The sequence below is a fragment of the Lithobates pipiens genome, unplaced genomic scaffold (assembly GCF_037356315.1).
Source record: "Lithobates pipiens isolate NorthernLeopardFrog02 unplaced genomic scaffold, aLitPip1_a1.2 Scaffold_8, whole genome shotgun sequence".
Taxonomy (NCBI): Eukaryota; Metazoa; Chordata; class Amphibia; order Anura; family Ranidae; genus Lithobates; species Lithobates pipiens.
In genome coordinates, this window is record NW_027507903.1 from 24,096,957 (window position 1) to 24,122,353 (window position 25,397).

The following is a 25,397-nucleotide window of genomic DNA, read 5'->3' on the forward strand; positions in this document are numbered from 1 at the left end:
TCCAGGTCTCAAGCGAAGACGAAGAATTACGTCCAGATCTTAGTGTCAACACATCTTGGGAAACTCCATATGTAGAGGAAACGGCTCGCTCCAAGAAATGGCACTTCTTGTATAAATGGGGCTCAAAGGAAACAAAGAACAGCCATACTGCAATATTGCCAAATAAAAAGTACATTTATTAAGTAAAAGTGGCTGCTTACATCAAGTAAAAATAAAAATCGCAGTAAAAAACAATGACACATTCACCTTCTCCGCACTTCTTCCGTAAAACACCACCAGAAATTATGTCATGAGGCTCCACCCGACTCGTTGCGTCACTGTACACGTGACTTCTGACATTTATATATATATATATATATATATATATATATATATATATATATACACAATACACACACATCTATATCTATATATATATATACCGTATATACTCGAGTATAGGCCGACCCGAATATAAGCCGAGGCCCCCAATTTACCCCCAAAAAAACTGGCAAACTTATTGACTCGTGTATAAGCTGAGGGTGAGACATGCCTGTCCATCCCTGTGTGTGTGTCCGTCCATCCCTGTGTGTCCGTCCATCCCTGTGTGTCCGTCCATCCCTGTGTGTCCGTCCATCCATCCCTGTGTGTGTGTGTGTCCATCCATCCATCCATCCCTGTGTGTGTGTGTCTCCATCCATCCATCCATCCATCCCTGTGTGTGTGTGTCTCCATCCATCCATCCATCCATCCCTGTGTGTGTCTCCATCCATCCGTGTGTGTGTGTGTGTGTGTGTGTGTGTGTGTGTGTGTCCAGCCTACCTTTGTCCCGAGCCTCCGTCCCGTGCCTTGCCTCCTTGCCTCCGTCCCGTGCCGTGCCTTGCCTTGCATCCGTCCCGTGTCGTGCCTTGCCTTGCCCCCGTCCCGTCCCGTGCCGTGCCTTGCCTTGCCTCCGTCCCGTGCCCTCTTCGTCGGCGGCCATTGTAAAATTCAAAAGCTGCGCCGCCGCCTTCGCCTGTGATAGGCGGAACACTGAATTTCCCAGCAGCCTGTGTTCCGCCTATCACAGACGTCGTATCATCCTCGTCCGTAGTACGAGGATGATACGATGTCCGTGATAGGCGGAACACAGGCTGCTGGGAAATTCAGTGTTCCGCCTATCACAGGCGAAGGCGGAGCCGGAGGCGCGGCTTTTGAATAGAATGGCCGCTGTCTGTCTGCTCGACACGCTGATCGAGCGGGCAGACAGCGATGACTCGAGTATAAGCCGAGGGGGGCACTTTCAGCCTCAAAAAAGAGGCTGAAAATCTCGGCTTATACTCGAGTATATACGGTATATATATATATATATATATATATATATATATATGTATATATTATTATTATTATTCAGGATTTATATAGCGCCAACAGTTTGCACAGCGCTTTACAATATGAGGGCAGACAGTACACTTACAATACAAATCAATACAGGAGGGATATATATGTATATATAATTAATGTGGGCTACTGGCGCTACCTCCAATATTTATATTCAAAATATTAAGATTATTAAAATTACCGTTAGTGGCCCTCAGGCCTAGAATATATCTAAATGTATTTAATACACCTTATATCAACTGGTGTGGGTTGAACTAAACCAATCCCTTAATGATTAATCCAAAAAATGAGTGATTTCTATCTGAACCCCAACAAAGGGGTATGTATCAAGGACGAAAAAACTAATTTCCCCTAATATTTCAACATGAAGTGAATAATCTATATATACCAATTATATGTGAACAATATACAAATAAGTGCAAAATTAATTCCAAAATTTGTGAAAACCTATGAAAAGAATTCCCCATACATGGGAAGTGTATCAGCTTAAAGACCCAATTAATTATAATAAAACTAAAAATAGAACAAAAGAACCACAGGACAAAAAAACAAAAAAAAACTAAAAAACGTGAAAAACCTAGACCAGTTTTAAATAACAAAAATAGTCCACAATAATTCTTCTGTCAAATGTCCACAAATGTGCAAATTTTCTGCTTCAGGAGAAAAGAAGGTGACTTTTGTGATCATGAATGCTTATTGGTGACTTCCGTGCTCATTCCCCCTCATGGGTCCCCACTCACCAGATCCACGCACCCCCTAAGGGGTTATAGGCATGTAGGTTCTATTCCACTTTGCTATTGGGGATTCCACCGCTCGGCTTTGTCTTCCAAGTTCTTCCACAGGATTTTGTTCGTTATAAAGGAAAAAACAATCTTGTATCCGGTGGTAGTTCCTAAAAAGGGAAAGAAACCAACTCTCATGGTGTAGTATGTTGGGTATCCAGAAAAAACTTTTTGTTTGGGGGAACAGGCTATTACCACATTATATTATACTCTTTACAGGGCTATATTGAAAATAGTGGGAGGACTATGGCCACTAATTAAAAAATTATATGTTTTATTGCAAAAATAATAAAAACTTATAATCAAAAAAATGTAATCGAAAAAGTTTTTTACAGAGATATAAAAAACAATACAAAAAACATCTCACAAATCCATCATGTATAGCCTATTGTAAAGCAGTTTCACTCCTTATTCAATGGGGAACTAGACTCCATATCCTCCAGAGTGCCACTATCTAGATGTGTTCTATCCCCAGCGGAGCTGCTTAACAAAGATGTTAAGGCTATTACGGAATGAATTAAAAAATAAAGTAAAACTTAGTAAAAAATGATGAATTATAATTTATAAAATCCTTGGCGCCTTAGCGCTAAAAGAAAGAAAGTCACCGGCTTGCCAAATCGAACCAGACCCCCTCGAGCGAGCGGCGTGCGTTCCAGCTGCGCTCCAATGGGTCAGGCGAGCCGGAAGTGACGTAGTGTGCGTAATGACGTAATGTAATGACGCTGTACGCGTTTCGTCAGAGACGTCTTCAGCAGCGATATATACACACATCTATATATATATAGTATCTCACAAAAGCGAGTACAACCCTCACATTTTTGTATGTATGTTATATATACATATATATATATATATATATATATATATATATATATATATATATATATATATATATATATACACACACATCTATATCTATATATATATGTATGTATATATATATATATATATATATATATATATATATATATATATATATATTTATGGCATTTTTATTTATTTATTTATGTTTTACTAGTAATGGCGGCGATCTGCAATTTTTAGTGGGACTATGACATTGCAGTTGACAGAGCAGACACTTTTGTTACTTTTGTGCTATAAAAATGCACTGATTACTGTGTAAATGTCACTGGTAGGGAAGGGGTCAACACTAGGGGGGATCAAGGGGTTAAATGTGTTCTCTCATGAGTGTTTCTACCTGTGTGGGGATGTGACTGACTAGAGGAGGAGCCAGATTGCTGCTCCTAGCTAGTAGGAGCAGACGATCTCTCTCTCCTCTCCTGACAAAAAAGGAAAAGAAAGGCATCTCTAAGTGCAGTATGCAAAATGTAATAAAGTGCACAAAGGTCTGAAGAAGGAGCCGACATGCTCCGAAACACATTACCGCCCCCTTCTCTCCACTGACACCATCAGCCTTGCATGTCCCGCAGTGAATACAGGCTTCCCTGCTGCCTCCTCTCTCCAACATGTATGAGAACACTTTAGAGCTGCTGGACGGCTCTACACTGCTCTCTACCACCATGCTGAGGATGGACACATGTCACAGATGAGGACTCTTCATTTTAACATTTCTTTTAACACTCAACAATCTTGTAAGTGCTTTTAACCCTTTGTGCACTTTATTACATTTTGCATACTGCACTTAGAGGCTCCTTTCTTTTCCTTTTCTTCTGAGTTGCTTCTCCTCTAACCAAAGTGCCGCCAGAAGTGCCACCTCATCACTATCCTCCCTCTGACCAGTTATCCACCTCCACCAGAGCGCTCTTATCTCCTCTCTGTTTCTCCTCTCCCGACAGAATGGGGGTGTGTGTGTGTTTACACACACACATCCCCATTCTGGCTCTCGTGTCCACGATTGCACGTGTCTGGCAGACATTGCACCCACCGGCCACGTGCATTGGGTCCCCTGCTGTGCAGCGGGCGCATGCCTGCCATAGCCGTTTAAAGGGCCTACGTACAGCTACGGTGATTTTTGCAGGAGAGCCAACCTGTCACAGTATAATGACGCCGGCTGGTTGTCTAGTGGTTAAAGTGATTCCAAAGGCTGCAGGCTTTCTACCTTCATGCATTCTATGTATGAAAGTAAAAAAAAAAAAAAAAAAAACTTTAGTATGTAGCTCCCTCCCCAGCCCCCCCAATACCTACCTTAGCCTGATCTTGATCCAACTATGTGCACAAGAGCAGCATCTCTCTCATTCTCTCCCCCCTCAATGGCTCAAACACAGAGGTGGGAGCCATTGGCTCATGATGCTGTCAGTCACAGCCAGTGAGGAAGGAATGGGGGATGAGGCCAAGCCCCACTCTGTGTGTCTTATAGACAAACTAGCAGGGCTCAGGAGCAAGCATGCACGAATGCCCCCGTAGCAAGTGGCTTTCTATGCGAGGGACTCTGCAGGGTGGAGGAGCCAGGAGCATCAAATGGGGATCCGAGAAGATGAGGATTGGGGCAGCTCTGTGCAAAACCACTGCACAGAGCAGTTAAAGTGGGGTGCCTCTAAAAAAAAAAAAAATTAATAGTCAGCAGCTACAAATACTGCAGCTGCTGACTTTTAATAATCAGACACTTACCTGTCCCAGGGTCTAGCGATGCGGGGGAACGAAGCCCCCCTCATTCCCCGCTCTGCTTGCGATGCCGTCATTCATACTGTGGGCACCCGGCTGTGGCTTCACAGGCGGGCACCCATTGCGCATGCGTGTGCGGCGCAGGGCGCCGTGATACGCCGCACAGTCACCTGGGACACGTGACAGGTCCCAGATGACTGTGCGGTGCAAGGGGAAGTGATGTCACCAGCCCGGGCAAGGAAGAAGGCAGACTATGAGGGACCCCCTAGCAACAGGTATTTAGAGGTGAGTAAAAAAACATTTTTTTCCAATTATTTTTTTTTTAATTTTTTTCAAGAATTTTAAACAATTTTTTATTTTTTGGTTGCAACACCACTTTAAGTATGAAATGTTTGTTATTTAAAAAAATATATCTTTAATATCACTTTAACTTTATCTAAACACCACCACCTGAAAATGCTATTTAATTTGTGTTTAATATTCAAAGGAAGCTCACCCATCCATGCATGTCTAAATGTTTTAGTCTGTTAAGAAAGCACTTCCCTTAGCATTTCTAGTGATGGCCATCTTGAGTAAGGGCAGATGATTCAAGTAGCATTTATTTCCTGAAATCCATCTGCCCTTAGCTTAGACACCGAGGCAGGAGGGTGTGCCCATAGCTCAGACATGGAGGCAGGAAGGTGTGCTTAGCTGAAAAAGCCCATCCTCCCCTCCTTTTGATCAAAGAAAAAAAAATGCCCACAAAGACTTCTGAGATGTAAGGCATCCAACTTTAAACAATAACGAGCCTCTGATTAAGTCTACATGGTCACCAAGGTAAAGCTGGTAATAGTTGAATAAAAACTTAAAAAAATATATTACATTGGTAGCTCTCTTTAATTAGGGGGGTAATCCATCCACCCAAACCCATGCACATTAACACGAAGCTCCTGGACATACAAAGAATAATCAATGTATTACTTTTTTTTTTTTTTTTAACGGTAGCACATTAATTATTCATGATATGCCCAGGTGTTAGCTGTTTATTAATTTCCCACCATCCTAATTAGTTCTAGATTTTTTTTAAAACTGGTTATCCATGTTAACCACTTCCCACCCAGTCCTGGCCTCCCTTTAACTTGGCTATTATGCCCTGGGGTGCAAGGAGTTCTGCCTGATCATGTGACTACTGTGATAGGTTGTCACAATGGCCAAATGATCAGGAGCCTGACTTTTTGTTTTTCCATCTGCGTACCATTGCAGAGAGTTTTATTCATTATCTTCCTCATAGCCAAGCAGGAAGTGAGAGGAAATCCCTGCAAATTAAGCAAATTAAGGGAATCATTGGGCACCCTCAGGTCACCAGAACTAATGTGCCCATTGGAAGATTTCTCTTCCATTACAGACCTAACTGGGACAGGGGCTTTTGGAGAGGACTATGGGCTAGCCTTCTATCAACTTATTATGGTCCATGGAGGAGACTAGAGATGCCGTCTGCATGATTTATCTGATACAACATTTACGGAGATGTGCTGCTGTTCTGGGGACTTCCTGGCTGCATTATCCTGGTAGATACTCCCGGTCAGTCAAAGGGTTTCCAGACCTGGCTCTTTTCCATGCTCTGACTAGGAGAAGCAGACAAAATCCCTGATCTCCTCCATGGCCATAATCAGTGGGTGGAATGTTAGCTCATAGTCCTCTCCAAAAGCTCCTGTCCAATTCGGGTCTGTCACAGTCCTACTTTAACAAACAAATGAATGAATGAATGAATGAAATACTTATATAGCGCACAATGCGAACTGAATCGCCTCTAGGTCCCTGCCCTCACCTATAACTGGCCTTCACAGCAAAGAGCACATGGAAGGGCAAACACATGAAAGACAAAAACAGAACATTCCATAGCTCAGCTAACCAGCCAGTCTGCTGACCTACCAAATTAACCTGTCCAACAGTGTGAGTTAAAAACAGGGGTTTATTTAGCATGCATTTGCAAATTCATGCGTAAGCTGCAAGGCCTCTTCGCGGCACCCTGTGTATGCTTGCAGCCCTAACTCTACTGAATTTTTTGAGCGTCTTGACAGTGGGAACACATGCATTCTAATGGATAGATGAGGGGCAGGTGGATCTGGAGGTAGCCAAGTCCTCCTTAAAGGAAAAGGAGCACACTGGACACCCAACACGTAGCACAATGGCAGCAAAGGTGCCCAGTGTGTCCCCTGACCATATTTACACCAGTAACAAAAAAGTGGCCCTGTCCCCACCTATAACTGGCCTTCACAGCAAGGAGCACATGAAAGGGTAAAGGTATGAAAGACAAAAATAGAACATTCCATAGCTCAACTCACCAACCAGTCTGCTAGCCAACTGAATTAACCTGTCCAACAGTCTGCATTAAAAACAGGGGTTTAATTAGCATGCATTTGCAAATGCATGCGTAAGCTGCAAGACCTCTTCACGGCACCCTGTGTTTGCTTACAGTGAGTCCTAACGCTACTGAATTTTTTGAACATCTCCACAGTGGAAGCACATGCATTCTAATGGATAGATGAGGAGAAGGTGGGCCTGGAGGTAGCCCAATCCTCCATAAAGGAGCAGGAGCACACTGGACACAAAACACGTAGCACAATGGCAGCAAAGGTGCCCAGTGTGTCCCCTGACTATATTTACACCAGTAACAAACAAATGGCCCTGACCCCACCTAGAACTGGCCTTCACAGCAAGGAGCACATGGAAGGGCAAAGGCATGACCACAGCGCCTAGAGGCGATTCAGTTCGCATTGTGCGCTATACAAGTATTTCATTCATTCATTCCATCATGAAAGACAAAAACAGAACATTCCATAGCTCAACACACCAACCAGTCTGCTAACCAACCGAATGAACCCGTCCAACAGTCTGCGTTAAAAACAGGGGTTTAGTTAGCATGCATTTGCAAACGCATGCGTAAGCTGCAGGACCTCTTCATGGCACCCAGGGCCGCCATCAGGGGGGTACAGCCAGTACCAGTACCCAGGCATCCGAGGGGCCCCTGACCACGGGTCATCTTTAACAGCAGGCAGCTGCTGTCAAAATGGACTGGCTGCCAGGATGCAGGGGAGGGTGGAGAGGTGGGTGGATCCCATGTGTGTGCAGGTCGGGGCACTCTGTCAGGCGATGTACGGGGTGGGGGGAGGTCAGCTGCCAGACACTGCCTTCCATCTGTCCCGTGCTGCCCCAACCTGAGGCACTGCCTCTCACCTGCCCTGCTGTCCCCTGCTGCCCCCCACCTGAGACTGCCTCTCTGTGATGTTGATGCTGATGCTTGATGATCTGTTATGTTGCCCCCCCCCCACTTTTCCTGCTGCCCACCACCTATTCCGCTGCCCCCCTTCTATGACACTTCCCCCTCCTGTCCCACTGACCTCCTCCCATGACACTTCTCTGCTGTCCTCCCGCCTGTCCCACTGCCCTCCTCCCATGACACTTCTCTGCTGCCCTCCCACCTGTCCCACTGCCCCCCTTTTTTGTCCGGCTGCCCCCTCCTGTCAAGTTGCTCTTCTCTTGTGACACTCCCCACTCTTAACCCACTGCCCCCCACCTGTCCCCCTGCTCCCTTCCTGTCCCACTTCCCCCCTTCTGTGGTAGGAGAAGATGGGAGTGGAGGAGGAGGAGGAATAGGGTTGGAGGAGATGGGACTGGAGCAGGAGGACATGGGATGGAGGACATTTGACTGGAGGAGGAAGACATGGGTTGGAGAAGAAGGAGGACATGGGATGACCAGTGGTTGGATTTGATGGGGCAGCCAGTGGAAGGGGCCCTGGGGAATGTTGGCCCAGGTCTAAAGCTGTGATGGCTGCCCTTATGGCACCCTGTGTATGCTTACAGTCTTAACGCTACTGAATTTATTGAGCAAGGGGACCTTTTTTTCACCACAGTGGGAGCACATGCATTCTAATGGTCAGAAGATAGTCCTACTTTAAGTCTGCTTACTCTGTTCTTCCTCCCACCATAATTCTAGAATTTTCTAGTATACAGGGGGAAGCAATGAGAGCAGTAGCCTGTTAGACACTGAGCAGGCCTAAACAATCAACCCCTGCTCTTCTGATTACAGAGGAGTGAAGTAAATGTACGTAACAGTATACACTACGTTAGGAAGGTGCTACATAAAATATTGAGTCTACATATCTCCCAACATTTTAAGATGGGAATGATGGACACCTACTAGCAAACATATGTAGGCATAGGACACGCCCTCTACCACACCTCCTTAAAGGAGAATTAACCAAAAAAAGTTCATTAAATGCACTACTATTCCTTTATTTTGTCTTTTAAAATTTAAAAATGCAGCAATTTAGAATTTGGAAGAAAAGTTTAGCACTGGGAAACACTTTAAAAGATCAAAAAAGTGCATTTTATAACAACTATATAGATCAGACCAAAACGAGGGACAGATGAGGGACAAATGAGGGGCAAAGATGGACAGAGGGGCATTACTCCAAATCAGGGACAGTCCCTCGAAATCAGTGACATTTGGGAGCTATGAGTCTAATCCAAAATTGGTGAATGGCAGATTCTCCGGATTCAATCACTGATGCTGGTTAGACAATAAAAATCCAACCAGCCACTTGTGGGTTAACACCTGATATTTACCCCAAGTCTGCAAAAAGCGTCTGACAAAGAGAAAATGGGTAGCATTTAATATGCAGGAAAAGCTGTGCGGCTCTAATCAATTCAGTATCCACTGTTTAAAAATATCCAGACAGTAAGATCTCTGGAATTCCTTTAATAGTAAAGGATGTTTAATTAATTCCTTGAATGACTACTCGGTGGGATTATCAACTTTACAGTGTGAAATTTACATGAAAAAGCTTTCAGCCGATTTTATTTCTGTCCACACTTTGTTATGTTAGAAAAACATTTATTCATTTCATGTCATTCCATCTCATTAGTGTGTTCCGACTGTTCCTAATTCCCACTTCCCTGTCAGCTTAGTTCTACCTATCATCTCGTTCCATGCAAAAGATGCAATTTGTCAAGAAAATACCAACACATCTATGGATGAGGAAGATATCTTTATCAGCTGAGCTGAGGATTTGGCCGCGAGCTGGAAGGGGACGGCAACTTGCATCAAAAGATTTCAGCTGGAGAATAAAAAAGCAACATTTTCCCCAAAGCCTTATTGGAAAGGCTCATTGTGAAGCCTCACATGGCACCTTGGTAGAGTTACAAAACACATAAGCAGACAGCTCAGGACAAGTAGTCCAGACACGGTGACAGCTGCACCAGATCTTATGATAAATGTATGCATAGAAGCTTAGATGAAAGAATGCATATCTCTAGCTAGCATTGTACACCCTGCTCCAATTGTGTAGATTCACGCTGTGTCTGTATCAAATTGTTATGAGAGTTTGCAAATATCATTTTTAAAGTTAGCCTGTTGGGAAAGGAATATGGGCTGATACCATTTGTTCTAGGTACCAGTGGGTTGTTTTTTTGGCACAAAGACATATGAAAAACCTGAAGTTCACCTCAATTACTACGTCAAACAACTACACCAAGCTGTGGGCAGGGTCATCTTCGCCCTGTACGTGGGGGTACATTTTGCGTGGATCGCACTTATCAATTTCCGGGACCAGGTGGAGACTAGGCTTGTGCAATTTGTTTCATAACGAATCGAAATTCGGCCGAATTTTACATCTTTCGGACATTCGGATGCATCCGAATGTCCGTATAAAAAAATAACGAATAACAAAGAATACGAAAGAAATATAACGAATGAATTCGAATGAATTCGACTTGATTCGGTAATTCTTTAAAGATCTAATGAAACAAAAGGTCAGCACAAAGTAAATCTTATAGTCCAATCAGCTAATTAATTTTGTGCCGGAGGATGGATTACTGGCAAAGTGCATTCTTGAGAACTGAGTGAGAAGGGTGTTGTATTGTATTTGAGCCGAGGAGAAGAGACGTTGTCATTGTGTGTGTTAAAAGATTCAATAAACAAACGACTTTCCAAACTACGAATCATTATCACGAATGTCTATACATACATAAATAGCGAATTTCAATGAATACGAACAAATTAATTCGACACTATGAATAATAACGAATTATCCGAAAATGTATTAATGTAACATAACGAATATAACAGAACGAAATGATGTATTTTCCGAATGACAACGAACCGAAACTAAACAAAATTCTCCGTTGTGCACAAGTCTAGTGGAGACTGCGGTCATGTGAAAGTCTAACATTAAAATGACTGTAAAGCAAGAGAGTCAAACTCAATGTCATTGCAGGCCACATCAGCGTATGGTTTGGTTACCCTCAAAGGGCCAGTTGTACCTGTAAAACGATATAAATGTATCCAGGGGCAGGAACTCAACTAACTCCCCCCCACAGAACAGCATAAAACTGTGGGTATGGCTAAATTGCACATTGTGAGGGTCTTAAAGGGGCAATAAATACCAGCAGTTTCAAGGGTGACCTATCCTGAACTCATCTAGAGTGTAGAGTTCAGGGGTGTGCTATGTACATAGTGCAGGAGTATGCTACATGCAGAGTTCAGAGTTCAGGAGTGTGCAAGGCACAGAGTGCAGTGCTCAGGAGTATGCTATGTACAGAGCCCAGAGTTGACTTCAAAAGCCCTGGTGGCAAATGGCCTGGCAGGCCTGATTTGGCCATGGTCCTTGTGCTTGACATACAAGTATTTGATACACTGCCGATTTTGCAGCTTTTCCTACTTACAAAGCATGTAGAGGTCTATATTTTTTATCATAGGTACTCTTCAATTATGAGAGATGGAATCTAAAACAAAAGTGCAGAAAATCACATTGTATAATTTTTAAGTAATTAATTAGCATTTTATTGCATGACATAAATATTTGATATCGTTATTTCAGATAATTCGTAACTTTGGATAAATTCGTACTCGTTACGTTTACTAACAGCCAGATTTGAAAGGGAATTCCAATAGCTATAATTTAATAGTTATTATTAGTTAGTTATTATTTCAGATTTTCAGGTTTTTGGATTTTCAGATTTTCATTCTTTTGAATTTTCAGATTTTCATTCTTTTGAATTTTCAGATTTTAATTCTTATCTTCGGATTTCCAAATTTTCGAATTTTCAAATTTTCAAAATTCTGAATTTTCAAATTTCCTAATTTGGAATTCTCAAATTTCTGAATTTCCGAAATTTTGAATTTCCGAACTTCAGAACTTCTGAATTTCTGAAATTTCTAATTTTCTAATTTTCTAATTTCCAAAATTTTCCAATTTCCGAATTTCAAATTTCTAATTTCCAAATTCCGAATTTCTGAAATTCAAAAATTCTGAAATTTAAAATTCAAAATTTTGGAAATTGGAAAAGTCGGAAATTTGGAAATTTTAGAATTAATGAATTTGTCAAAATTTGTTAAAAAAAAAACAAATCTGGAACTAAAGGAATTGCACATGTTTAACTCTTAGCAACTAAACTTCTTCTCCTGGTCTTGGACATCAGCCTCCTCCCTTTTTTATAGCACAGGTAGGCTGGCTCGGAGCAGAAAGCCCAGAAAGTGAGCTTGCAACACTCAATCCTTTCCCCCAGCCTGGGCCAACCACTAACGTACTAAAACCAACATACTTCAACCTGCCTTCATACAAGAAAAATGTATCGGCAAGTTCTTCTTTCACACCTTGGAACCCTGCAAGCAACGCTTACCACATAGAGTAGTCAGAAACCCGCTTGTCCATGACTTTTACTGAACATCTTCGTAACATTCTTTTGCTCCCAAATATAGAAACATTTGAAGAGAGTTGAAAAAAGACTAAGCGATTAGTCTTAATTTATATATATATTTTTTATTTAACTTTTTGGGTGTAAAGTAGAGTATAGATCTGTTGACTGACTCACTACCATTGTTTGGAAGTCTATTTCGGGCATCAACCACTCTTATTGAAGATACTGTACCTTATTCACCCTCTTCATTTATTTAAAGGTTCAGTCTTCCCTTTCCCCTCTTTTCTCCAAACTGTACAAATTAAGTTCCTGCAATCTCTCCTGATATGTATACCTTTTACCATTTTTGTTGCCTGTCTCTAGATTTGTTCTAATCTTATCTTTTTGTAAGTGAGGTCTCCAGAACAGAGCCCTACAGGATTGATTTACTAAAACTGGAGTGTGCAAAATCTGGTACAACTCTGAATAGAAAGCAATCGGCTTATAGTTTTTTTTTGTCAAAGGTTAACAGAACACGCTGAAGTTTGAAGCTGATTGGCTACCATTCACAGCTGCACTGGATTTGGTACTCTTCAGTTTTAATAACTCACCCCCTACGTATTCTAAGCGGGGTCAAACTAAAGATCTGAGCAATCAGGACTCCCTTCATCTGCTGCAGATTCCTCTATACCCTAGAACAGTGATGGCGAACCTTGGCACCCCAGATGTTTTGGAACTACATTTCCCATGATGCTCAACCACACTGCAGAGTGCATGGGCATCATGGGAAATGTAGTTCCAAAACATCTGGGGTGCCAAGGTTCGCCATCACTGCCCTAGAATATGGTAACAGCAGAGAAAATTCTTAAAACTTTTTCAACAAAACATTGTCTTTATGATGTTGGCAATGCAGGATAAGGAAGGTACTCATAGGACAGTCCCATGTAAATCAAGCAATCACGGTGGCATTTCAGCTTCTTCCTAGTCTATTCCAACCGTGGGGACCTTAACCCTCATTGCATAAACTCAGCCATTTATAAACCCAGCCATTAAAGTCCCATATCATCGTTAACACGTTTGTAGGCAGGGATACGGATGGGGGTGGTAGAAATTCCCTCTTGTGCTGCTTCTTCCAAGCTTTGGAATCCTGGTAGGGGTCTCAAACATTCCAACATTTACGACATAGGTGTGGTCAGAAACCCATTTCACTTCTTTGTCCAAGACTTTCACTGAACTCCTTGGTAACATTTACATGTCCAAATCTATGGTAATGGTAGAGAACATTCTTCATCAAAAAACATTTGTCTTCCGGGTGTGGGCAACTCAAAAAAAGAAGGTACCCATGAAGCATAGTCCCATATAAATCAAGCAACCATGGTCGCATTTTAGCTGCTTTGCAAGCTATCCCAACTTTGGGAACCTCAGCCCTCACTGTATAAGCAATGAAAGTAGATGTAAACCGAGTCATTAAGTCTCACATAATCTTTAACACATTTATCCATCCCTGTAGAGAATCCTATCCTGTCTCAGCCAAAAAAAACTGTACGTTTACTTTCTGCATCAGCTAGTTTCTTGAAGTTACTAAACCACCCCATAGATGATTTAATTTTCTTGCTTTCCACCACGAATAGAAGGATACATTCAGTTTTAGGGTGGACTTACACTTTAAGTTTTTTGTTTGTCTGTGAGTGGTGAGAATGGTAATAAATAAAATCCAAGCCTTTGAACTTTTAAAAAGTAAATTCTACTCCCATTCTCTTGACCTAATCAGGAACTTCCTTTACCCATTTAAATCAATCACAATCATATCCTACTAAAGAAACGACTCAACAGTAAACTAGCTTGGCCCACTAAAATCTCCACCAAATCGTTAAATCATCACCCTAATGAATAAGCAAAGTTCTGCATCAGAGCCAATTGATCTTGTATTTTAAAATTTTCAGGAAGCAAAGTGAATCTTCCTAGTAATAGAAGGAGCACAACTTTATAGCTAACAAAATGGAAACACCACGTCTATCATCATCTGAAGTAATGGCTGAAAATATATCCAACTCAATATTACTTAGATGGGCCCAGTCATTCTACACGTACTAGACATGGGCGTCATCAAAAAATGTGTTTTGATTCGTTACGTTCCATTTTGTATTAAAAAAAAAATGGATTTCGGGGGCGTGGCCTGGCGCGCGGGAGAGATGGCAGCATAGTGAAGGAGCTCCGCTAGACACCCTGCCTAAGCGAGCTGCATTGCCGCCAAACGCCCGATGATGAACAAGCAGAACCGCTCAGCACAACACAGCAGACCCCGCCGACACACAGCCAACTCCAAAGGGAGAAATTTCTCTGAAATCTTTAAGAGTCAGGCCGAGACCCGGAGGAGCCAGGCGGGGGCCAAGATGGCGCCGACCCAGCGGGATGAGGAGTTCAGCGAGGACTCACAGTCTGCATCAGAGGAAGGAGGTAGGAGACATACCGGACCTGACCACCCGCTCACCTATGCGGATATGTCCTTACTGACTTGAAAACAAACTTGCTAGTTCTTACAGAGAAGATGGCCACAGCGGAGACAGCGGGCAGACGCAGAGATCATGCCATTCAAAGACTAGATGGCGTGGCCTCCACCCATGCCATGCACTTTGTTGAGATAAACAGGCATTTGGAAGATCTCGATAACAGGGGGAGGAGGAATAATATCAGGGTTCGGGGGGTCCCCGAATCAGTGGGTGCAGACCAAATAGTTCCTGCTCTCCAGAGGGTCTTTAACAGCCTCCTGGAGAGACCAGAAGACTCGGCCATAGAATTTGTCAGGGCGCACAGGGCCCTGAGAGCCAGAGGCCCAGATACCCTCCCCCCACGGGACATTATCTGCTGTTTGCATAGCTTTGCCCTTAAAGAAGAGATCATGCTCAAAGCACGCAGAAACGACCAAATAGTCTTCAATGGGGAACACATTAAATTGTTTCAGGACTTGTTTCAAATTACACTGAGAAACCGCAGGGCTCTGCGACCTCTCCTAGAAGCTCTGAGGGCTAAAGACATCCGCTACACCTGGCGCTTCCCCTTTGCACTCCTGGTGACCCACAATGGCAAACAACATGTGCTCCGCACCCCCGAGGATCTCCCAGATTTCTGCGACTCATTACAGCTTGACCGCATTGTTCTCCCCGAGTGGTATCAGGAGTTTATACCCGCATGGGGAGATAGGAGCCCACCGCACTCTCCGCCGATCACACCGGATAAGCACTCATCTAAACGCCAGAAACAGGGATGGAGGGACGGCTCGGGACTTGAAATGCCACGTAGCAGGGCTCACGCGTCCCGAAGTCTACAGGAGAACTAACCCCCTGACGCCTTATCAGATGCGAAGTGCTGCACTCTACACACTCCACTTCTAGCTTTGCCTTAATTTATGTTTGCCTGCAGGGCCTTTGGATGAATTCTACCGATCCCTCCCGGAGACGCTGACTATGCCTTACCCCCTCCATGATTTCATTTTTTGGATCTTTTTCCCTTTTCTCACCCTCTCCCCATGCCTCCCCGGGACCCTCCTGATTGAAAGACGCAATCTACAGCCCTATAACCCAGCTTCTAAGGAAATTTCGACCTCTCCATCCACCAATGGGTTGAACCTAGTCTATTTTGACCACGCTACTTATATGACCAGCGGTCTCCCCAGCGAAGTGTATTCAGATGTTTTTTGGAGCCTCGACCGTTGTGGTCACCCGTACTGGCTCACACTTCCACCTCTGTCAGGTTCACCCTCTCTCAGCTTGGAGGAAGAAAATGGGATTTGTTTTTTTTCTTTTTTACTACTATATGTTTTTTGTTCTTTTTTCTATGGAGCTGATGGGCCTTGGGACCGGGGAGGGGGGGGATACTGAGACTTCATTTGGAGGGGAGGAATATCGGGGGCGACGGGCCATAGGCACTGGCTAGCGAAATGTTCGGGAAATTATTTATATTCATGCAGGTGTGTGGTGGCGGTTGGGGGGGGGCGCTCGGGTCAGGGGGATGTTTAGTGCCCCTGGTGTGACCGCCCCCCACTGGCTGTTTTCTGTTAACTTTTAACTGTTGATGGCGGGAACATTTCTTGTTAGGAATGCTGCTTGTTCATCTAGCTTAGAAGGCTTTTGCCACAGATTTAGTTAGGCAATGTATGACTCACAATCAGGTCTTATTTGCTGACCAGACAGGCAGGGTCGAGGCAGACCCATTACTCGGATATTTCTTTTTTCTTTTTTTTCCTTTTTTTCTATTATTACATAATTGCCTGCCTCTACCCTCCTGCCTGAAGAGAACTGGGCTGTAGACCCTATCTCTGCCTGCAGACCTCCCACGTCCCCCTGAAGTGGGCTAGATGCTCTATCTGGCGTCGGTACACTACTTAGCTTTGTCCGGACACTGCTCCCCCCCTCTCCCTTCCCTTTCCCACTTCCTCCCCCCGCGGACGTCTCAGACAGGGCGGACATCTGACGACCCTTTCCATATCTAAATTGTCTCTTCCTCCCAACAGCTCCGGTGATTGTCACTCCCACGTACTCTCCTAGGTATAAACAATGGCTTACTATGAGCTTGGAAGGTCCCCCACGGTGGTGTCACACAATGTCAACGGACTGAATATTCCTGAGAAGCGTTCTGCCCTTCTGAGGGAACTAAAAAAAGGTAGGCCCAAAATCGTTTTTCACACTAACCACGTCCCCAAACTGACGGATTCCTTTTTTACGGAAGCCCACCATGCCACAAACGACATCTCCAAGTCCAAGGGGGTGTCCATCCTACTTAGCAGAGAGGCTTCTTTTGAAGTCACAGACAAGCTGGTGGACCCCGGGGGTAGATATATTTTTATTAAGGGTGGATGTATGGGAGTGCCCACCACACTGGCCAATGTCTACTTCCCCAATTCAGGCCATTTGACTTTTTGTCAAAGAGTAGTAAGGGAGTTGGAGGGATTTAGTGTGGGTCGCCTCGTTCGTGGCGGCGATTTAAACATCCCTCTAAATCCCCTAGTTGATACTTCCACTGGGAAAACCTATATAACCTTTAGAATCCTCAAGAGAATTAAAACACTTCTACACTCCCTAGACTTGGTAGACACATGGCGCTTCTTGCACCCAGACGACAAAGATTACTCATTTTACTCAATCCCCCACAACCGACACTCCAGGATTGACTATTTGTTCGTGTCCCCGGAGAGACCTCCACCTGGTAAAGGAGGCCTGCATAGGGATCCAGACCATTTCAGACCATGCCCCCATTTCTACATGCCTGAACTTGACAGGAGCGAACATGGGCAAAGGCACATGGCGACTGAACTCCTCCCTCATATCAGACCCGGCATTATTACCTGAGCTTAATGCTAAACTAACTGAGTTCTTCAGCCATAACGTAACACCGGGAATGGACCCCTTGACGATTTGGGAAACCCACAGATGTTATATGAGGGGAGAGTTCATCAGGCTGGGCGCCCGAAAGAAGAGGGAACGGGACAACGACATACTGAAATTGACACAGACGATCAAACGCCTAGAAACTCTGCACAAACAGACCTTGTCTGTACAATCAGCAACTGCCCTTCTTGATGCGAGAAAGGCTCTTAAACAGATTCTGGACTCCAAGACTAGACTTATTCTATATTTTAAAAACAAATTGTACTACGAGCAGGGGGACAAAATTGGGCGTTTCCTCGCTAGAGCTCTGAAAGGGCCACGGCTGGGTACCACCATATCGGGCATGCGTAATGCTGGGGGTCCCATAGATAGGACCAGCGAAGATATAGCCCGTCATTTCCAGGAGTTTTACTCCAACCAATACAATCTCCCACCCCAACATAGACCTCAGGATGTGCAGGGAGACAGACTACAGGCGATTAGGGGTTCTGGCATCCCATCGCTCCAAGCAGAAGTTAGCGAATCCTTAAACCACCCCATCACCTCTTCGGAACTCAAACTTGCAATTAAGGACCATAAGCTGGGCAAGAGCCCAGGCCCTGACGGGCTCACGGCCATATATTATAAGACTTTTCTTGATAAATTGGAAATGCACCTTAGGACAGCTTTGAACTCTCTTTCGAAGCCGCGCCAAGTCCCCTCTGAGTTTCTGTCAGCTTACATCACTGTCCTACCCAAACCGGGGAAGGACCCCCTACACTGCGCCAATTACAGGCCTATATCTCTCCTAAACATTGATGCTAAACTACTAGCTAAAATTATTTCCAACAGGCTAAAACTTCTACTACATGATTTGATAGGTCCGAACCAGGCGGGTTTCATGCCCGGGAGGGAGGCGAGAGATACTGTAATGTCACCAAAGTGTTGAATTTGATCCACGCTTCTGGAGAACATGGGATCGAAGGCCTTCTCCTGTCAACGGACGCGGAGAAGGCCTTCGACCGCGTGGCATGGGATTACATGTTTGAAACGTGCAGGCACGTGGGATTATTCCCTGAAATGATGTCTTGGATAACGTCCCTTTACCAGAACCCATCGGCACAGCTAAAAATGAATGGCACCCTCTCAAATAAATTAGACATTCACAACGGCACTAGGCAAGGTTGCCCCCTTTCACCCTTATTGTTTATCCTTACTTTAGAGCCCTTTATCCGGTACGTGACAGCAAACGAGAACATAGGTGGCTACCAAGTGGGGGAAGAGAGTACAAGGTTGCTGCATTCGCGGATAATCTTATGTTTTTTTTAACCAGGCCACACATCTCCATCCCTGCCCTCATGAAGGAATTCAAAACCTACGGGTTCATGTCAAACATAAAAATTAATTACACCAAATCGGAAGCGATGAATATCTCCCTCCCTGAGCACATTTTACAGTCCGCACAAGCCAACAGCCCCTTTAAGTGGGAGACCAATGCCATCAAGTATCTGGGAGTGATGTTGACACCTAGGTTGTCGTCGCTCTTTGCCAAAAATGTTCCCCCACTTCTTAAAACGATCGAAAAAGACCTCACTGGCTGGCATTCCAAATTTTTCTCCTGGTTTGGCAGAGCGGCCATATGTAAAATGACCGTCCTGGCAAAAATTTTATATTTGCTATGCACTTTACCCATAAAGATACCACAAAGCTTTTTTAGATCCCTTCAGACTATCCAGATGCGCTTCATCTGGGCTCACAAACCTCCCCGTATCAAATTTTCACTCTTAACGAGGAGTAAATCGGAGGGGGGGATGGGTATTCCAGATTACTGCAGGTACTACCAAGCTTCGCACATTGCACGAGTGATCGATTGGCACTGTCATGCAGAGGTTAAGGATTGGATAATGATCGAACAAGAGCTTAGCCTGACCCCCCTGCGGTTCTCCCCCTGGATTCCCTTGGCTAGGCTACCCCATAAAACAAAGGATCACCCAACAGTAGGCACCACATTAGGAATAATGCATCAAATCACGAAACAGAAGACAACAAATACGTTCACATCCCCCTTGAGCCCCTTAACACCTTTATGGGGCAATCCGGATTTCTCACCGGGAATGTGAAATCATTCACTATTCTCTAGGGAAGGGGGGCAGCCACTCTTAGCGGGTCAATGCTTCCACAACCAACAAGTCGGGGATTTGACCAACTTACGAGAGGTGGGTAAACTACCCTCCCTGTCCTGGTGGACCTATTTCCAGGTTCGGGACTATGTATCCACGGGCACCCACAGCAGAAACTTTTCCAGGGAACCCACAGAGGTAGAGACATTGTGTTTAAAAGGAGAACAGGTCCCACGGACTACCTCAGTGGCCTACAAATGGTTGACTAATGGGAAGGCCCCGGACACAGGCAGTTTGAGGCAGAGATGGTCGGATGACTTGGGTATGACAATCACGGATGCTCAATGGAGTCGAGCTTGTACCCTGGCCCATAAATGCTCTCTGAGCACCAAAATGCAGGAAACCGCATATAAAATCTTGACGCACTGGTACGCAACACCGGCAAAACTGCACAAATGGTACCCGCAGACATCAGAGGCATGCTGGCGATGTGGTGGCGAAAAGGGAACTTTAATTCACATTTGGTGGCAATGTGATCGCATTAGCGTGTTCTGGGATAGAGTGATAGAGCTGACGCACAAAATTACAGAGACCAAGCTTAAGCTTGATGCGGCCTGCTGCCTACTGCACATTTCAAACTTTTTGTTTAGGAAATATAAAAATTCACTCACCAGGCACCTTTTAAATGCGGCCAAATCTCTTATCCCAATGTTATGGAAATCATCCCAGGTCCCCACCACAAAAGACTGGCTACTGAAAATAGCTTACATTTGCGAGATGGAGGATACCAGGGCTCAAGCTGAGGAAAAAGTGGACCGTTTCCATGCAACTTGGTCCCCATGGTTTGTCTTTAGGCATTCTCGTGATTATCAAAACCTGGTGCATCAATAATTTACTTCCCTGCTGGCTCTGATGGAGCCAGTGGGGGTTGAGCATCAATGCTGGAGACTTGGGTGGCCCCCTGATATGAGACACCCTTCCCACCCTCTCCTTCATTAATACCCTCCCCCACCTCCCCTTATGTCTTTTCTTCCCACTCCCCCTTTCTGTTTCTTTTTCATCTCTTTATCTAGCCTGAATGTGTAAAATAAATTTTAAGTCTAAGAGCTGGGCTGCGATGTTAGGCCAGGTTAGGCCACAAACCTGGCCAGAATTTTGATTTCTGCATACGATATAGAACCAAGGGCCCCAGCCCACTGAAGAGCTTGGTATATCTCTGCCTTTTTGATTGATTGTTCTAATGACAAACTCTGTACCATACATGCTGTACACATTTTTGTTTTATTCAATTTGTTATGTGCTTCAACTTTTCTAACAAACCTTTGAAAGTGAAAAAAAAAACTGGATTTCGTAATTCGTGTCCGAAATTCAATTTGGATTTGTATGAAATAGGAATTTTCGTTAAATTACTAAACTTTTTCGTTAAAATAACGAAAGTTTGTTATGATGAATTTATCATTATGGGGGGTTCCCACCATCCCTGTGCTGTGCTAACTTTCTGGGTTTTTAAATTTTAGATTAGTTAACTTTTCGTAACAATTACGAATTTTCGTTATGATAAATTTATCATTATGAGGGGTTCCCACCATCCCTGTGCTGTGCTGACTTCCTGGGGTTTTAACTTTTAGGTTTGTTAACTTTTCGGAACAATTACGAATTTTCGTTATGAATTTGGATCTGAAATTCATAAACAAAATTTCGTATTTCATACAGAATTCATATGCATAAAAATATGTATTTCGGATTCGTACGATTGTACGAATTTCCGGAAATTCGTACGAATTTCCAATACTTACGAAACTAATCGCACATGTCTACCACATAAATCCTCTTTTAAACCTAATGCCTAGCCAGCCACTAACCCACCATTTAGAGGAAATCATTCAGACATAAACTGATTTACTTTTACACCAGCCTTATGCAAAGCCTGAAGATTTCTGCAGGGCCTCCAATAAAATCTTGGAAAAGGTACAACCCTGCTACAAAGCTTCACAACTCAAAGCCATCTCACAAGAGAACAGCTCAAAAATGGTGAATTCCTAATGATTGGAGAAGACTGTCAACTGATGGTCCATGCTGCCACACACACCAGCTGCCTAGAAGATAAGCCTTGTGATCCCTGATATCTGTCAGAATGCTAACAGTTCCCTAACACTGGGTCCATCTAATAGGATAGGCTGTCAAATGTCCAAGTCTATGATAATCAGCTTTGTGGTCAGCAATGCAAACAGAGAAAATAATGCTGTTCTTATACACTGGTCATTGCTAGAGAAAGTCTGCAGAAAAATATTTAACCTACTGGAAGTACAAGGAAAGCAAAGGGGATTTTCCTGATAAATGACTGGAGCTGTTACATTCTTTACTACCATTGCTGAATCAAAATATATGTATAGGTCAGTAATTTGTTCCACCAATAGCCTATAAATGTGCTTGATTGACTCTCAGTTCCAAGGAACTTTAGAGCGGTATGTGGTCCGCTGTTTTCTTACACAGCTTGAATCCCAAATGTGTCAAACAACCTAGATAAACATTTGTTCAACAACTCACATACACACGTAAAAGATGTCATCTAAGGCATGCTTCATGGAATAAATGTCCACTCTTTAATAACTCATTTTAAAAAAAAAAAATGAAAAAACAACTCAAGCCTTTAAATAAGAGTAGGAGATTGAACCATTTATAAAAAGTCACCTCAGTACTGTTTGGATAAATCGGTAAAAGTCTGAAGGTTGATTCCATATCTGTATTGGCCATAAAAGCACACGTTTCTGCCTCTTTTACTAGAAATATATGTAACTTATGGAACAGCCAAATATATTCTAATAATTACCAATCTGCTCCTAGAGAATGATATCAGATGTATCAGCCTGAACTTTAAACAACCTTTTTAAGCTGCAAATATAAGGCGGAAAAGTAGAAAATTGTTAGGTGGTGGCTTGAGTTATGGTCTTTTTGCAACTTCTGTTGAACTTCTTTAGGCAACTCTCAAACATACCATAAGTTTATTTTTTGACTCTAAAATGAATAAATGAAGAGCAAACTTACAAATAACAATGCAAATGTCATTGAATCCATTATGCTGCAATGCCACAACGTTTTTTTCAGTATAATTATCTAGCCAAAGAACCATCAGTAGGGATGTGCCGAACACCCCCTGGTTTGGCTCGCACCAGATCTTGCAAACAGACAAAAAATGTATGCCAACCGATTTACTCTTGGGGAAAGATGGCAGACGTGACTGTGCGCTTTGCTCCTGTCGGCGGGTTTCAGTTTGGGAACTGCAGGCGAAATGCTCTTTTGGAAAAGGAGTTCTTACAGAAAGGACACAAGCTCCCTGCAGCTCGCAAAACCGGCACCACAATTGCTGGAATTGTGTTTAAGGATGGGGTAATCCTTGGTGCTGAAACAAGAGCAACGGAAGGAATGATTGTAGCTGACAAGAACTGTTCAAAGATCCACTACATAGCTTCTAATGTCTATTATTGTGGTGCCGGGACAGCAGCTGATACAAAATTGACCACCCAGCTGATATCTTCCAAGGTAGAGCTGCATTCTCTCTCTACAGGACGTTTGCCTAGAGTAGCAACTGCTAACCGCATGCTGAAGCAAATGGTATCAAGGCTACATTGGTGCTGCGCTTGTGCTTGGTGGAGTTGACTGTTCAGGCCCACATCTGTATAGCATTTACCCACATGGATCAACAGATAAGCTACCCTATGTTACAATGGGCTCCGGGTCCCTGGCTGCAATGGCTGTGCCAAACAATTGGTACGAGATGCCATTGCTTCTGGGATATTTAATGACTTGGGCTCCGGTAACAACATCGACTTATGTGTGATTACAAAGAATAAGGTGGATTACATACACCCTCATGATGTGGCAAACAAGAAAGGTGTAAGATCTGGAAATTACAAGTACAAGAAAGGCACCATTGGTGTTCTGCCGGAGAAGATTACTCATTTCAACCTGGATGTAGTAGAAGAGAGTATTCAAACTATGGATACTTCCTAAGGTTAAAGACCATACTCCCTGTTTGTACTGAGTCGTAATATGTCAAATCTCTGTTCCCTTCTGAGAGATTCAATTAAAAAACTGTCATTGTTCTGTTAAAAAAAAAAAAAAATGTATGCGAACACCGTTAAAGTCTATGGGACACGAAAGTGAAAAATCAAAAGTGCTAATTTTAAAGGCTTATATGCAAGTTATTGCCATAAAAAATGTTTGGGGGCCCGGGTCCTGCCCCAGGGGACATGTATCAATGCAAAAAAAAGGTTTTTCAGGAGCAGTGATTTTAAGAATGCTTAAAGTGAAACAATAAAAAATGAAATATACCTTTAAATAAAGTAAAGTAGCAAATTTTTCCCATTTTTAGAAAAGTACTGCAGCAAAATGACATTTCTAAACGAAAAAAAATGTAATTTAAAATTGCTCACGGCTGTAATGTCCTGGCAATATACATAAAAAATAATAATAATAAAAAAAAAAAAGCATGGGTTTCCCCCCCAGTCCATACCAGGCCCTTCAGATCTGGTATGATTAAGGTAAACTCCACGCCAATTTTTTTTTTTTTTAAATGCCATGGAAGTCCCCCCCAAAATCCATACCAGACCCAAAGGGGGCTGGACCCATGCCGTTTTTTCTTAATTCTGTCATAGCCCTTAACTACTTCAATACACTATATTATGTATTGTACACTGCACTATATATCCTGCACTGTATTATATATACTACACTTAGGGCACTATATACTCTGAACTGCAGTATATATAATATACCGACTGCATTATATACTCTGAACTGCAGTATATATATTATACGGATTGCACTATATACTCTGATGAAAAATTGGGCCTTAGGTGTTGGTGGTAGCAGAACATGGTAACCCCTCACAGTTACTCTTGTTGGGCGCAGGAATGGTCCCTACTGTTAAATATTATTTAAAAAATTATAATTACATGCCTCTGTTAAACAGGGGAGGAAACATTGGGCCTTAGGTGTTGGTGGTGCCAGAACACTGTAACCCCTCACAGTTACTCTTGTTGGGTGCTGGAACGGGCCCTGCTGTTAAATATTATTTCAGAGGCTGCTTGCTCTCTTTTAGTGGCATGTGAGTGTCTGCCTCACATGATGGGTATTTTTTTTTTTTTTTAACATCACACTACACTGTATTATATAGTGTGTACACAGCCTGCACTGTATTATCTACTGTACATCACTAAATGCACTATACATATAGGCTACGCTGAATGCAGAATATATATATATATATATATATATATATATATATATATATATATATATATATATATACAGTATCTCACAGTACACTCCTCACATTTTTGTAAATATTTTATTCTATCTTTTCATGTGACAACCCTGAAGGAATGACACTTTGCTACAATGTAAAGTAGTGAGTGTACAGCTTGTATAACAGTGTCAATTTGCTGTCCCCCTCAAAATAACTCATCACTAAGCCATTAATGTCTAAACCGCTGGCAACAAAAGTGAGTACACCTCTAAGTGAAAATGTCCAAATTGGGGCCAATTAGCCA

General features: G+C 43.1%; 1 pseudogene; it reads left to right on the top strand.

Annotated features, from left to right (window-relative positions):
• The first annotated feature begins 23,070 nt into the window (after positions 1-23,070).
• LOC143960134 (proteasome subunit beta type-7 pseudogene) lies at positions 23,071-23,936 on the top strand (annotated as a pseudogene).
• Positions 23,937-25,397: the final 1,461 nt, after the last annotated feature.